The sequence below is a fragment of the Hyperolius riggenbachi genome, chromosome 2 (genome assembly GCF_040937935.1).
Source record: "Hyperolius riggenbachi isolate aHypRig1 chromosome 2, aHypRig1.pri, whole genome shotgun sequence".
Taxonomy (NCBI): domain Eukaryota; kingdom Metazoa; phylum Chordata; class Amphibia; order Anura; family Hyperoliidae; genus Hyperolius; species Hyperolius riggenbachi.
Genome location: NC_090647.1, coordinates 402,164,343 through 402,180,551, shown reverse-complemented (window position 1 = coordinate 402,180,551; position 16,209 = coordinate 402,164,343). Strand labels below are relative to the sequence as shown.

The 16,209-nt window shown below is 46.8% G+C and overlaps 1 protein-coding gene across 1 annotated transcript in view; it reads right to left on the bottom strand.

Annotated features, from left to right (window-relative positions):
* The window catches only part of TMEM183A (transmembrane protein 183A), a 187,792-nt gene that overhangs the window by 171,084 nt on the left and 499 nt on the right, over positions 1 to 16,209 (bottom strand). The window lies entirely within an intron of this gene.

Here is a 16,209-nt window from a genome sequence, read left to right as displayed (position 1 = left end):
GGGGACACGGACACAGCAGAGAGCCAGCTGGTAAGAGCAGGATCACTACTGCACAATCCTTACACCCAGTAACAAAATCTGCTCCACCATCCATTCTGATCCACTGACTCTGCATATAAGCCAAGGGGGTAACTTTTCAGCACATTTTTCATACTGAAAAGTTAGGCTTATACGTGAGTATATACAGTATGGGCAGACTGACCATGTCACACATCTCTCTCTGATCAAATCTGACCAGAGAGGGATCTGTTTTCTGCCATACACCGCAGACCAATGTCCATAGATTACAGCATAAAATGTATCAGAAATCAGCCTAACGCCACCGCCTGGCCACACCGCAAATATAAAAATGTCCTGCCAGTGCTTCCTAAAATCTCACCTGTCTGTAGGAGAGATTCCTGTCCTCTGCCATGTCCATCTTCACTGCAAGCCCAAGTACCATTTGGCACCAGGCACTTGCAGTAAAGGTGGACATGGTGGTGGAGGCAAGGAATATCGCCATCGGACAGGTGAGATTTTAAAAACCTGCACACGAGTATGGGGAAAAGCAACACACTTATACGTGGTGTGTTGTGTGTGTGGGGGGGGGGGGGGGACGGTCGTGGGGTAATCAGGTATGTCATAATAGAAAACACCAATGCACACATGATTAAAGGAGTCATCAAGGATAATTTAATAAAATAAGGTGCTACTTACCGGGGGCTTCCTCCAGCCCCAAGCTCCCAGAATTCCCTCGCCGCAGCTCCGTCCCGGTCCCCGGCGACGACGTCAGGGCGACCTCCAGGTCGGCCTGTACTGCGCCTGCGTGAGCGGCGGCTGTCAATCACCGCCACGTGGGCCGGAGCGGACTGCACCTGGGCTCCCTGTCGTCCTACACTGACCCCGAGTCAGCATCCATCTACTATTTCACCACAGTCACCTCTGTCATGAACACAGCCGCCCCTCTCACCAACTTCCGCCCCCGCCCCTCAACACCACAGACAGCCCTGGCTGACTGAACCCATCAAACAACTGAAAAGACAGTCCAGGGCAGCAGAACGGCAGTGGAGAAAAGCTCAATGCAGTCGACTTCGTCCACTATAAAACACGCTGCTCCAGCTCAGGGACCGCTCTCTCACTTGCAAAGCAGTCATACTTCTCTACACTCATTTCTTCACAATCCCATAACCCTAAACAACTTTTTAACACCTTCATCTCTCCACCCCCGCCTCCCCCTACAACCACATGCTTGTCTGCAGAAGACTTTGCTGCATATTTTGTGAGCAAAATTAAAAACTACGGAACAGCTTTAAAAGCAACCCTCTTCACCGGTCCCAAATCACCTATTCCTTTTCCCTCTCTGCCCAGCAAGCTCCCCTACTATCAACTATCCCTCTCCACATAAACCACTCACTCACTCAAACCTCCTCCCTGCTAACAATCTTCTCCGCCTTAACTGAACAGCGTCTTTCTTCACTAATCTCTAAAGCTCATCTTACTACATGCTCCTTGGACCCTATTCCCTCTTATCTTATTCCCCAGCTCTCCTCCCCCCTCATTCCTGCTTTAACAACACTGTTTAACTTTCCATCTCAACTGGCATTTTCCCTTCTTCATTGAAACAAGCTATCGTAACACCCCTAATAAAACCCTCCTTAGACCCTACTGTCCTTTCTAATACCGCCCAGTCTCTCTCCTTCCCTTGCCTCCAAACTGCTGGAAAGCCACATTTACTCAGAGCTGTCTAACCTTCTGGGTGGGGAGACAAGAGAGCGCTCCGTAGTGCATTAAATGGGGTTTGCTCTTTAGGCAAAAATTAAAATCATAACACTCCCATTTTTCACATTTCAATAAAGTCGTTCATTTTAAATTGCCGCCCCTTGGCAACTCTGTTGCCAAGCGCATTATGCTATGTATTCTCAGCCGTCTACACAGCTTGTCACCTGAGGAAGGCGTGGACTTACGCCGAAACCGGTAGGTGACGCCAGACGGCATAGTCTGTGCACTGCTTGCCCAGGACGGACGTTCCTCCATCGCTCCAGCTATACCATTAGCCCTGGCCAGGCTGTACATGGTACGAGGCGACCGACCGGACGGGTTAGAGGCACAGAAACGGACATTATCACTAAATGTGAGTGTTATGATTTTATTTTTGCCTAAAGAGCAAATCCCATTTAATGGACTACGGAGCGCTCTCTTGTCTCCCCACCCTTTTGTCCTCTTACAGTTGCTGGCACCAACCAGTTTAAGAGAGCAGCACCGTGTGCATTTCAAAAGGGCCAGTGCTACTTTTGTTTGAGCGCAAGTTTTTTTCTTCTTCTCTGTCTAACCTTCTCTCTGCTAATTCCCTGTTGGACCCCTTCCAGTCTGGCTTCCGCCCTCAACACCCTACGGAAACCGTTCTCACTAAGGTTGCCAATGACCTCCTAGTTGCTAAAGCCAAAGGTAGATCTTCGGTACTAATACTCCTAGATCTGTCCTCCGCCTTCGACACGGTTGATCATACCATACTCCTCCAGACCCTCTCAACACTGGGAATCAAGGGCCTAGCACACTCCTGGATCAACTCTTACCTGTCTGGACGTTCTTTCATGGTCTCCTATGCCAATACCAACTCCTCACTGCGCCCACTGTCTGTGGGAGTACCACCTCTATGCTGATGACACCCAAATTTATTGTTCTGCCCCCAGACCTCTCACACTACTATCAAAAGTCCCAGAATGTCTATCCGCTGTATCTACAGTGGGTTGCAAAAGTATTCGGCCCCCTTGACGTTTTCCACATTTTGTCATATTACTGCCACAAACATAAATCAATTTTATTGGAATTCCACATGAAGGACCAACACAAAGTGGTGTACACATGAGAAGTGGAACGAAAATCATACAGGATTCCAACATTTTGTACAAATAAATAACTGCAAAGTGGTGTGTGCATAATTATTCGGCACCCTTTGATCTGAGTGCAGTCAGTTGCCTATAGACATTGCCTGATGAGTGCTAATGACTAAATAGAGTGCACCTGTGTGTAATCTAATGTCAGTACAAATACAGCTGCTCTGTAAGGGCCTCAGAGGTTGTCTAAGTGAATATTGGGAGCAACAACACCATGAAGTCAAAGAACACGCCAGACAGGTCAGGGATAAAGTTATTGAGAAATTTAAAGCAGGCTTAGGCTACAAAAAAGATTTCCAAGCCTTGAACATCCCAAGGAGCACTGTTCAAGCGATCATTCAGAATGGAAGAGTATGGCACAACTGTAAACCTACCAAGACAAGGCCGTCCACCTAAACTCACAGGCCGAACAAGGAGAGCGCTGATCAGAAATGCAGTCAAGAGGCCCATGGTGACTCTGGACGAGCTGCAGAGATCTACAGCTCAGGTGGGAGACTCTGTCCATAGGACAACTATTAGTCATTGCACTGTACAAAATTGGTCTTTATGGAAGAGTGGCAAGAAGAAAAGCATTGTTAACAGAAAGCATAAGAAGTCCAGTTTGCAGTTTGCCACAAGCCATGGGGGGGACACAGCAACCATGTGGAAGAAGGTGCTCTGGTCAGATGAGACCAAAATCAAACTTTTTGGCCAAAAATGCAAAACGCTATGTGTGGCAGAGAACTAACACTGCACATCACTCTGAACACACCATCCCCACTGTCAAATATGGTGGTGGCAGCATCATGCTCGGGGGGTGCATCTCTTCAGTAGGACAGGGAAGCTGGTTAGAGTTGATGGGAAGATGGATGGAGCCAAATACAGGGCAAACTTGGAAGAAAACCTCTTGGAGACTGCAAAAGACTTGAGACTGGGGCGGAGGTTCACCTTCCAGCAGGACAATGACCCTAAACATAAGCCAGGGCAACAATGGAATGGTTTAAAACAAAACATATCTATGTGTTAGAATGGCCCAGTCAAAGTCCAGATCTAAATCCAATCGAGAATCTGTGGCAAGATCTGAAAACTGCTGTTCACAAACGCTGTCCCATCTAATCTGAGCTGGAGCGGTTTTGCAAAGAAGGATTTTAGTCTCTATATGTGCAAAGCTGGTAGAGACATACCCTAAAAGACTGGCAGCTGTAATTGCAGCAAAAGGTAGTTCTGAAAAGTATTGACTCAGGGGGTCGAATAATTGCGCACACCCCACTTTGCAGTTATTTGTAAAAAATGTTTGGATAATGTATGATTTTCTTTCACTTCTCACATGTACACACTCTGTATTGGTCTTTCACGTGGAATTCTCCAATAGAATCGATGCATGTTTGTGGCAGTAATGTGACAAAATGTGGAAAACTTCAAGGGGGCCGAATACTTTTGCAACCCACTGTATATTTATGTCATCCCGCTTCCTTAAAGAGACTCTTGAAGCGAGAATAAATCTCGCTTCAGAGCTTATAGTTAGCAGGGGCATGTGTGCCCCTGCAAAACCGCCGCTATTGCGCCGCTAAACAGGGGTCCCTTCACCCCCAACCCCCCCCCCCCCCGCAAGACTTGGTCGTTCATGGAGGCAGGGCTAACGGCTGCAGCCCTGCCTCCAGTCGCGTCTATCAGCGGCGCATTGCCGCCTCTCCCCCGCCCCCTCTCAGTGAAGGAAGACTGAGAGGGGCGGGGGAGAGGCGGAGATACGTGCTGACAGACGCGCAAGGGGCAGGGCTGCGGCGGTTAGCCCTGCCCCAACCAGGAAGCGCTCCCCCCGCTGCAACCGAGGGGATTTGGGGGTGAAGGGACCCCCGTTTAGCGGCGCGATAGCGGCGGTTTAGCAGGGGCACACATGCCCCTGCTAACTATGAGCTCTGAGCGAGATTTATTCTCGCTTCAGACTCTCTTTAAACTCAATATGAGCAAAACGGAGATTGTGATATCTCCATCTTCACTCTCTGTTCCACCTCCCATTGTCACAATCAATGTAGATAACACCCCAATAGTATCAACCCCCCAAAGCTCGCTTGCCTAGGGGTAACTCTGGACTCTGAGCTCTCCTTTAAACCACATATTAACACTTTAACTACCTCCTGTTACTTCCATCTCAAAAACATTTCCAGAATCCGTCCCTTCCTTTCACAAGTAGCAACTAAAATGCTTGTGCATGCCCTAATCATCTCCCGTCTCAACTACTGCAACACCCCTACTCTGTGGTCTACAAAAAGCAGACTGGCACCTCTCAAATCCCTACTAAACTCTGCGGCCCGTCTCATCCACCTCTCTTCTAGATCCTCTGAGGCAGTCCTTCTCTGCCAATCTCTCCATTGGTTACCAGTTGCCCAAAGGATCAGTTTAAACTTCTCACGCTTGCATACAAAGCTCTACACAAGCTATCGCCTCCATACATTTCCTCTTTAATCTCCAGTTACCTTCCCCGCCCAGACTCTCCGTTCCTCACAGGAGACCCTTTTGTTCTCCAGCCTAGTCACCTCCTCTCACTCTCGCATGCAAGACTTCTCAGTGGCTATCCCTTTCCTCTGGAACTCTCTCCCTCGGCTGGTTCGTCATGCCACGAGTCTGGAGACCTTCAAACGTACTCTGAAAACACCACCTGTTCAGACAAGCCTATAATTTGCTATAGGCAGCACTGAAAGCACACTGGCTCACCCACTAATCCTTGTGTTTCCTTCCCTTTTGTTTCCTCCCCACTACCCTCTAGATTGTAAGCTCGCAAGGGCAGGGACCTCCTCCTAGTGTGTCTCATATTGCTGTAATTTTAACATATGTACACGTACCAACAACACATCAACTATGTATGTATCTGTATTTATTCTATTCAATGTCATGACTGTACAGTGTCTTGTATTTCTTATGTATATTTGTTCACCATTTTTTGTTTGTACTATGTACAGCGCTACGGAAGATGTTGGCGCTATATAAATAAAAAAATAATATTATTATTAAGCAAGTCATTTATTTAAGGATTTCTTTTGGTTTGTTTCTCTGAGGCTTTGTTCACATAAAAAATTGAAATCGCTGACACCAGCGATTTTGTGGGCGATTTTTTTTTTGCACCTCCCGGTGCTCAAGTGGGTGTTGCGTTTTTTTAAAGCGCTTTTGCAGAGCGATTCTGCTTTTCACTTCATGACGCAAGGCAGGAAGTGAACTCTTTGACCTGGAAAAGAATAAATACAATGTATTATTCTTAAAAGAGTCAACGCAACAGCGTTTTGTGTTTTTCCTACTCCTTCTATTGTAGCAAAATCGCTCACAAAAATTGTACATGCAGCGCTTTGGTGAGCGGGAAAGCAGACGAAATGCGCCGATATGAACTATCCCATGAGGATTCATTGCACAAGCAATTTTAGGGCTATTTGGAAAATTGCCGGCGCTTGAAAAAAGAGGGCAAAAACGCCCTAGGAGTGAACAAGCCCTTACTGGTCTTTCTTTTCCCTTTGCTCATTTATTTAGGCAAAAGTGCCTTATTCTCCTTACTTTTAACACAGTCTTTTAGTTATTTTTACAGGCATCAGTGTTAAAGCATTATGGTTACTGTGTCCATGTGTATGTACGTTACTGTGTACTAATCATCACAGCATTACCACACTTTCTGCCTCCTTTCCTCTGTGTTCATGACAATTTTGTCTTTGTACGCAAGTCCATTAACATACCTAAGTTTCCACGTATCCTTCATATGGACAGAGTTGGGGAACTGTTTTAACGGACACATCCGAGCTAAAAACAAAAAAAATCTTCTTACCCAGGTGCTTCCTCCAGCCCCTGGCAGCCGATCTGTCCCTTGACGCAGCTCTGGGGTCCCCTCCTGGTGAGATCAGCATCTTCTGCACCTGCGCGTGGCCACGCCACTTACACGGCTGGGAGCGTTCTGTGCCCGTGCAGAAGACGCCAGGCTATGTGAGCGCGATCGATGTGGCCACGTTCTCACGCAGAAGATGCCAACCTGGCGAGGTCAGCATCTGCAATGGAGAGGACCCCGGAGCTGTGGAGAGGGACAGACAGGCTGCCAGGGGCTGGAGGAAGCCCAAGGTAAGTAGATCTTGTTTTTTTGTTTGTTTGTTTTTTAGCTTGGACCTGTCTTTTAATAATGATTAGTCAATTTTACCAGCTCCTTCATCAGGTCAATAAACAAAAAAACACAAAAAGTGCCTTCTGGCCAAGAATAGTTAGACCTGAGCGCCTCAGTGATTGACTTGATTAACCACTTGCCGACCGCCCACAGCCCATGGGCGGCGGCAAAGTGGACGCCTAAAGGACCGCAATACGCCTTCAGGCGGCGCGTCCTTTAGGCATGCCGGGGGAGCGATAGCGTCATTGATGACGCGCGCTTCCCCCGGCAACTGGCTCCGCCCACCCGCCGTAACATCCCGCCGGCCATACGGAAGCGCCGGCGGGATGTTAACCCCGCGATCGCCGCTACAAAGTGTATAATACACTTTGTAATGTATACAAAGTGTATTATACAGGCTGCCTCCTGCCCTGGTGGTCCCAGTGTCCGAGGGACCACCAGGGCAGGCTGCAGCCACCCTAGTCTGCACCCAAACACACTGATCTGCCCCCCCCCCCCCCGCCCACTGATCGCCACAGCACCCCTCAGACCCCCCCCCGCCCACCCCCCAGACCCCTGTTTGCACCCAATCACCCCCCTAATAACCCATCAATCACTCCCTGTCACTATCTGTCAACGCTATTTTTTTTTTTATCCCCCCCCCCTGCCCCCTCCCTGATCACCCCCCCCACCCCTCAGATTCTCCCCAGACCCCCCCCCCCCCCCTGTGTACTGTATGCATCTATCTTCCCTGGTAACCTGTCAATCACCCGTCAATCACCCATCAATCACCCATCAATCACCCCCTGTCACTGCCACCCAACAATCAGCCCCTAACCTGCCCCTTGCGGGCAATCTGATCACCCACCCACACCAATAGATCGCCCGCAGATCCGACATCAGATCACCTCCCAAATCTATTGTTTACATCTATTCTCTCCTCTAAACACCCACTAATTACCCATCAATCACCCATCAATCACCCCCTATCACCACCTGTCACTTTTACCTATCAGATCAGACCCTAATCTGCCCCTTGCGGGCACCCAATCACCCGCCAACACGCTCAGATTGCCCTCTGACCCCCCCTTATCAATTCGCCAGTGCATTAATTACATCTGTTCTTCCCTGTAATAACCCACTGATCACCTGTCAATCACCTGCCAATCACCTATCACCCATCAATCACCCCCTGTCACCCCCTGTCACTGCCACCCATCAATCAGCCCCTAACCTGCCCCTTGCGGGCAATCTGATCACCCACCCACACCATTAGATCGCCCGCAAACCCGCCGTCAGATTACCTCCCAAATGTATTGTTTACATCTGTTATCTTCTCTAAACACCCACTAATTACCCATCAATCACCCATCAATCACCCCCTATCACCACCTGTCACTGTTACCTATCAGATCAGACCCTAAGCTGCCCCTTGCGGGCACCCAATCACCCGCCCACACGCTCAGATTGCCCTCAGACCCCCCTTATCAATTCACCAGTGCATTAATTACATCTGTCCTTCCCTGTAATAACCCACTGATCACCTGTCAATCACCTATCACCCATCAATCACCCCCTGTCACTGCCACCCAACAATCAGCCCTGTCACTGCCACCCATCAATCAGCCCCTAACCTGCCCCTTGCGGGCAAACTGATCACCCACCCACACCAATAGATCGCCCGCAGATCCGACATCAGATCACCACCCAAGCGCAGTGTTTCCATCTATTCTCTCCTCTAAACACCCACTAATTACCCATCAATCACCCCCTATCACCACCTGTCACTGTTACCCATCAGATCAGACCCTAATCTGCCCCTTGCGGGCACCCAATCACCCGCCTACACGCTCAGATTGCCCTCAGACCCCCCTTATCAATTCGCCAGGGCATTATTTACATCTGTCCTTCCCTGTAATAACCCACTGATCACCTGTCAATCACCTATCAATCACCCATCAATCCCTGTCACTGCCACCCATCAATCACCCGCTGTCACTGCAGCCCATCAATCAGCCCCTAACCTGCCCCTTGCGGGCAATCTGATCACCCACCCACACCATTAGATCGCCCGCAGATCCGACGTCCGATCACCTCCCAAGTGCAGTGTTCACATCTGTTCTCTACCCTAAACACCCACTAATTACCCATCAATCACCCCCTGTCACAGCTACCTATCAGATTAGACCCCTATCTGCCCCTAGGGAACTCAATCACCCGCCCACACCCTCAGAATGCCCTCAGACCCCAGCCCTGATCACCTCGCCAGTGCATTGCTTGCATCTATTCCCCCCCTCTAATCACACCTTGAGACACCCATCAATCACCTCCTGTCACCCCCTAGCACACCTACCCATCAGATCAGGCCCTAATTTGCCCCGTGTGGGCTCCTGATCACTCGGCCAAACCCTCAGATCCCCCTCAGACCCCCTTCCGATCACCTCCCCAGTGCATTGATTGCATCTATTTTCCCCTCTAACCACCCCCTGAGACACCCATCAATCACCTCCCGTCACCCCCCTAGCACTCCTATCCATCAGATCAGGCCCAATACAACCTGTCATCTAAAAGGCCACCCTGCTTATGACCGGTTCCACAAAATTCGCCCCCTCATAGACCACCTGTCATCAAAATTTGCAGATGCTTATACCCCTGAACAGTCATTTTGAGACATTTGGTTTCCAGACTACTCACGGTTTTGGGCCCGTAAAATGCCAGGGCAGTATAGGAACCCCACAAGTGACCCCCTTTTTTTAGAAAAAAAGACACCCCAAGGTATTCTGTTAGGTGTATGACGAGTTCATAGAAGATTTTATTTTTTGTCAAAAGTTAGCGGAAATTGATTTTTATTGGGTTTTTTTTCACAAAGTGTCATTTTTCACTAACTTGTGACAAAAAATAAAATCTTCTATGAACTCGCCATACACCTAACGGAATACCTTGGGGTGTCTTCTTTCTAAAATGGGGTCACTTGTGGGGTTCCTATACTGCCCTGGCATTTTAGGGGCCCTAAACCGCGAGGAGTAGTCTAGAAAACAAATGCCTCAAAATGACCCGTGAATAGGACGTTGGGCCCCTTAGCGCACCTAGGCTGCAAAAAAGTGTCACACATGTGGTACCGCCGTACTCAGGAAAAGTAGTATAATGTGTTTTGGGGTGTATTTTTACACATACCCATGCTGGGTGGGAGAAATTTCTATGTAAATGGTCAATTGTGTGTAAAACAAATCAAACAATTGTCATTTACAGAGATATTTCTCCCACTTAGCATGGGTATGTGTAAAAATACACCCCAAAACACATTATACTACTTCTCCTGAGTACGGCGGTACCACATGTGTGGCACTTTTTTACACCCTAAGTACGCTAAGGGGCCCAAAGTCCAATGAGTACCTTTAGGATTTCACAGGTCATTTTGCGACATTTGGTTTCCAGACTACTCCTCACGGTTTAGGGCCCCTAAAATGCCAGGGCAGTATAGGAACCCCACAAATGACCCCATTCTAGAAAGAAGACACCCAAAGGTATTCCGTTAGGAGTATGGTGAGTTCATAGAAGATTTTATTTTTTGTCAAAAGTTAGCGGAAAATTGATTTTTATTGTTTTTTTTCACAAAGTGTCATTTTCCACTAACTTGTGACAAAAAATAAAATCTTCTATGAACTCACCATACTCCTAACGGAATACCTTGGGGTGTCTTCTTTCTAAAATGGGGTCATTTGTGGGGTTCCTATACTGAACTGGCATTTTAGGGGCCCTAAACCGTGAGGAGTAGTCTGGAAATCAAATTTCGCAAAATGACCTGTGAAATCCTAAAGGTACGAATTGGACTTTGGGCCCTTTAGCGCAGTTAGGGTGCAAAAAAGTGCCACACATGTGGTATTGCCATACTCGGGAGAAGTAGTACAATGTGTTTTGGGGTGTATTTTTACACATACCCATGCTGGGTGGGAGAAATACCTCTGTAAATGACAATCTTTTGATTTTTTTTACACACAATTGTCCATTTACAGAGTTATTTCTCCCACCCAGCATGGGTATGTGTAAAAATACACCCCAAAACACATTGTACTACTTCTCCCGAGTATGGCAATACCACATGTGTGGCACTTTTTTGCACCCTAACTGCGCTAAAGGGCCCAAAGTCCAATGAGTACCTTTAGGATTTCACAGGTCATTTTGCGGAATTTGATTTCCAGACTACTCCTCACGGTTTAGGGCCCCTAAAATGCCAGGGCAGTATAGGAACCCCACAAATGACCCCATTTTAGAAAGAAGACACCTCAAGGTATTCCGTTAGGAGTATGTTGAGTTCATAGAAGATTTTATTTTTTGTCACAAGTTAGTGGAAAATGACACTTTGTGAAAAAAACAATAAAAATCAATTTTCCGCTAACTTTTGACAAAAAATAAAATCTTCTATGAACTCACCATACTCCTAACGGAATACCTTGGGGTGTCTTCTTTCTAAAATGGGGTCATTTGTGGGGTTCCTATACTGCCCTGGCATTTTAGGGGCCCTAAACCGTGAGGAGTAGTCTGGAAATCAAATTCCGCAAAATGACTTGTGAAATCCTAAAGGTACTCATTGGACTTTGGGCCCTTTAGCGCAGTTAGGGTGCAAAAAAGTGCCACACATGTGGTATCGCCGTACTCGGGAGAAGTAGTACAATGTGTTTTGTGGTGTATTTTTACACATACCCATGCTGGGTGGGAGAAATAACTCTGTAAATGGACAATTGTGTGTAAAAAAAATGAAAAAATTGTCATTTACAGAGATATTTCTCCCACCCAGCATGGGTATGTGTAAAAATACACCCCAAAACACATTCTACTACTTCTCTTGAGTACGGCAATACCACATGTGTGGCACTTTTTTGCAGCCTAACTGCGCTAAGGGGCCCAAAGTCCAATGAGCACCTTTAGGCTTTACAGGGGTGCTTACAAATTAGCACCCCCCAAAATGCGAGGACAGTAAACACACCCCACAAATGACCCCATTTTGGAAAGTAGACACTTCAAGGTATTCAGAGAGGGGCATAGTGAGTCCGTGGCAGATTTCATTTTTTTTGTCGCAAGTTAGAAGAAATGGATTCTTTTTTTTTTTCTTTTTTTTTGTCACAAAGTGTCATTTTCCGCTTACTTGTGACAAAAAATAATATCTTCTATGAACTCACTATGCCTCTCAGTGAATACTTTGGGATGTCTTCTTTCCAAAATGGGGTCATTTGGGGGGTATTTATACTATCCTGGAATTCTAGCCCCTCATGAAACATGACAGGGGGTCAGAAAAGTCATAGATGCTTGAAAATGGCAAAATTGACTTTTTGCACCATAGTTTGTAAACGCTATAACTTTTACCCAAACCAATAAATATACACTGAATGGGTTTTTTTTTAATCAAAAACATGTTTGTCCACATTTTTCGCGCTGCATGTATACAGAAATTTTACTTTATTTGAAAATTGTCAGCACAGAAAGTTAAAAAAATCATTTTTTTGCCAAAATTCATGTCTTTTTTGATGAATATAATAAAAAGTAAAAATCGCAGGAGCAATCAAATAGCACCAAAAGAAAGCTTTATTAGTGACAAGAAAAGGAGCCAAAATTCATTTAGGTGGTAGGTTGTATGAGCGAGCAATAAACCGTGAAAGCTGCAGTGGTCTGAATGGAAAAAAAGTGGCCGGTCCTTAAGGGGTAGAAAGACTGTGGTCCTCAAGTGGTTAACCTGATGGAAGTGAGAAAATACAAGAGAAACATGGTTTATGACCCTACTTTGTGCAATTAACGCTTGAAAATCTCAACTAAGAGCCAGTGCACACCCAAAAGCACTAGTGTAATTGCAAACACTCAGCGATTCTAAGCATGCATCTAGCGATTTTTTGAGCATTTTGGTGTAGCATTTTGTTATTTTTTTTGTACAGAAGAGCTGGAAGTGTACAGCTTTTGTTAAAGGAGCACTGTAGGGGGGGGGGTTTCGGAGAAAAATGAGTTGAACTTACCCAGGGTTTCTAATGGTCCCCCGCAGATGTCCTGTGCCCGCACAGCTACTTACCAATGCTCCGGGCCCCGCCTCTAGTTACTTCTGGAATTTCAGACTTTAAATTTGGAAAACCACTGTGCCTGTGCAGCCGCGCCCTCCTTCCCGCTGACGTCACCAGGAGTGTATTGCGCTCCCCCAGTATGGTCTGTGCCTGCGCAGTATGCTCCTGGTGACATCAGCGGGAGAGAGGACACAGCCATGCAGGCACAGTGGTTTTCAGGCTTTTAAGTCGGAAATTCCAGAAGTGAACCGGAGGCAGAGCCCAGAGCATCAGTGAGTGGCTGTGCGGGCACAGGACGTCTGCGGGGGACCATTAGAAGTCCCAGGTAAGTTCAGCTCATTCCCCCCCCCCCCTACAGTACAAAACAAACACTTGGAAAATCACTCTGTTCTAGCGCCTTTCCACATTGAGGCTGAATTGCCTCAGAAATGCTGCGGGACCCGCATTTGGGAATAATTCACACTGCTCTGGTGTGATCCATTCCATTCAAATACATAAGCCAAGCGCTTTTCAAAAGCGTTCTAGGTGTGCACCAGCCCTGAGTTATAAAACCAACACTTATCTGCACTCATACCCAAAATAATGTGTGCTTGAGCTGTTTAGGGCAACTAACCACAAAACCAAAGGGGATAAAGCCCTTAATAAATAGCACTACACCACATATAAGCAAAAATACAAATTATTTATTAAATAGTCTATAACACTACTATACATGTTTAAAACCAATTAAAATTGCAGTGAGCACCATACCAGGATATTATATGCAATATATAATATACAGTTATTATATATCATGAGGTAGAAAACACTCCTATTCATAAAGAATTAGTAATATGTTTATCTATTGACCATCAGGATGTTCAATGTTGAGCTATCCTGGGTCCAGAACCCGAGTTCATATATCAAAGCTATTAAAGTGCATGAGAAAAATATAGAAAATATACAGTGAATATTCTGCAATTAATGAGTGAAAACTCCACAGGGCAGCCCTATTAAATATAACAGTGAATATACAACCCTAAAGCATAGGAAATTTGAGTGAGATCAGACGTGATATATAGGTGAACAACACAGAGTATAAGGGCTCGTTTCCACTATTGCGGTGCGGAATCACCTGGATTCCACCACTGATGAAATCGCATGCGGATGTGATTCCCCATGCATTTTTTACCGCGAATTCGCATACGTGAGGGTATATGCGATTTTAACCATGTAACTGCCTGTGTGAATTTACATTGGTACCTATGCGAATTTGCGGCAAAAAACGCATGGGATGCGATTTCCCTTTTAAATACATTGCATGCGATTCGCATGCATTCAACTCGCAGGCGAATTCTGCGGCTCTTTTGTGCGTTTTTTCACCGCTGAAAAAACGCACCTCAACAACGCTACAGTGGAAACAGGCCTATCCACTTGCATTACATGTGCGAATCCGCATGCGTTGGACGCATGCAGATTCGCAATAGTGGAAACGAGCCCTAACAGCGAACATACTTAGCCAGGCCAAAAATGAAGAGACCAAGGTATGGTGCCAGAGAGAACCCCCGGTGGACTGCTCCCTGAGTTATATTGGCTGCTTTGAAATTCACTTCAGAAGTAAACCACCTATACCTATGTAATTATTTATGGGCTCCTAAATTTACCAATTTTAGATAGATATGCTTCTTTTCCAAACAGTATCCAGGTACAAAGCAACCAGATAAAAAAAAATTCCACTAGGAAAGATTGCTCGTCATGTTTTCAGGGCCGAAATTCTGGCAAGCCCACCTAGGCCACGGCCTAGGGCGCCAGATAAATGCTCCTTACTTAGGGCGGCCGAAGATAAGCCTATTGTGCAATAGACGTCATAAGCCCCGACCGCGCTGCCATTCATTGCCGCCCCTCTGCCAGTTGCGCACACACACACTCTCCTGTTTCCATAGCGACATTCCTCCTCCCCCACCAGTACAAAGGCGGACAGACGCGGTACCAATCCACGGCCACCCTGCATGTTTTCTCATAGCGTCAGGCTGGATGGATGGCCGGATCTGGCATCTGAGTCAGACAGCGGGTGATGATGAAAGATCCAGTCGGGGCAGAGCGAGGAGCCAGCCGGCAACTTACACATGTGTTGTCTGGCTGCAGCTCAGCTCACAGTCTCCACACGTGCTTCGCCCGCCTCCTCTACTTCCCTGCTGGGCTGCTTGTGTGACGTTCCTTCCTCACTGCAGGTAGATTCAAGTGCTGGGGAAGGAACGTTTGCTCTGCTCGCTGTAAAGTGACCTGGCAGGATAAGTGCATGTTACAAATAAGGAAATAGTAATGATGATTGCAGACAGATAGCTGCAATTTAGATAAGCTGACTTGTCCACTGCTCAGGGATGTTCCGTTTCAGCGTTTCTGCTCTCTTTTCCTCTCCTCTCTCTCCCACTTAATGTACTTGTTCCCTCTTTTTTTTTCTATCCCCTATCTTGTTTTCTTTCCCATCTCTCTTTATGCCTTCCATCCTGTGTTCCCTGCTTTCCCTCCCCATCCTGTGTTCCCTGCTTCCCCCCCATCCTGTGTTCCCTGTATTTTTCACTCCCCTCTTTCCCATCTTGAGCTCTTTCTTTTCCACTCCCCTGTCCTGGTAGTATAGTATTGTGTGTTCTGGCATACACAAGTGGTGGTGGTGGTGGGGGGGGGGGGGGGGGGATGGGGAGGGAAGGGAGGGAAGGGGGAGAAGGGGGCGGTGGTTGACAGTTGGCCTAGGGCGGTTAAAAGTACAAATCCGGCCCTGCTTGTGTTTAGAGGGCTGCAGAAGATTGTCGGAACACCGATATAAGCGCCAGCACCTCTAGCAGCTGAATAACTCAGTTTCAACTGCAAAACGTAAACGTCTGTAAGGGCCCATTCACACTGGAGCATTTTGCCAGCGATTTCTAAAGCGCTAGTGTAATAAAACCCTATGGGCCCATTCTTACTTGGGCGATTTGCGCTAATCACTGCAAATCGCAAAATGCAAACGTGCAGCCTGCACCATTTTCAGGCGATTTCCCAGCGATCACATTTCAGTGCTATAGAAGCGCTAAACGCGATCGCGGAGAAATCGCTGCACTGTCCACAAAAAATAGCCGGCGTTTTGCACTTCTAAGTGTGAATGGACCCTACTTGTCTTTTTATGACTTGTTTCTACTTCTGTTTAAAAAATATTAAAGCCTCTATAAACCCCCTAAAAGAAAGT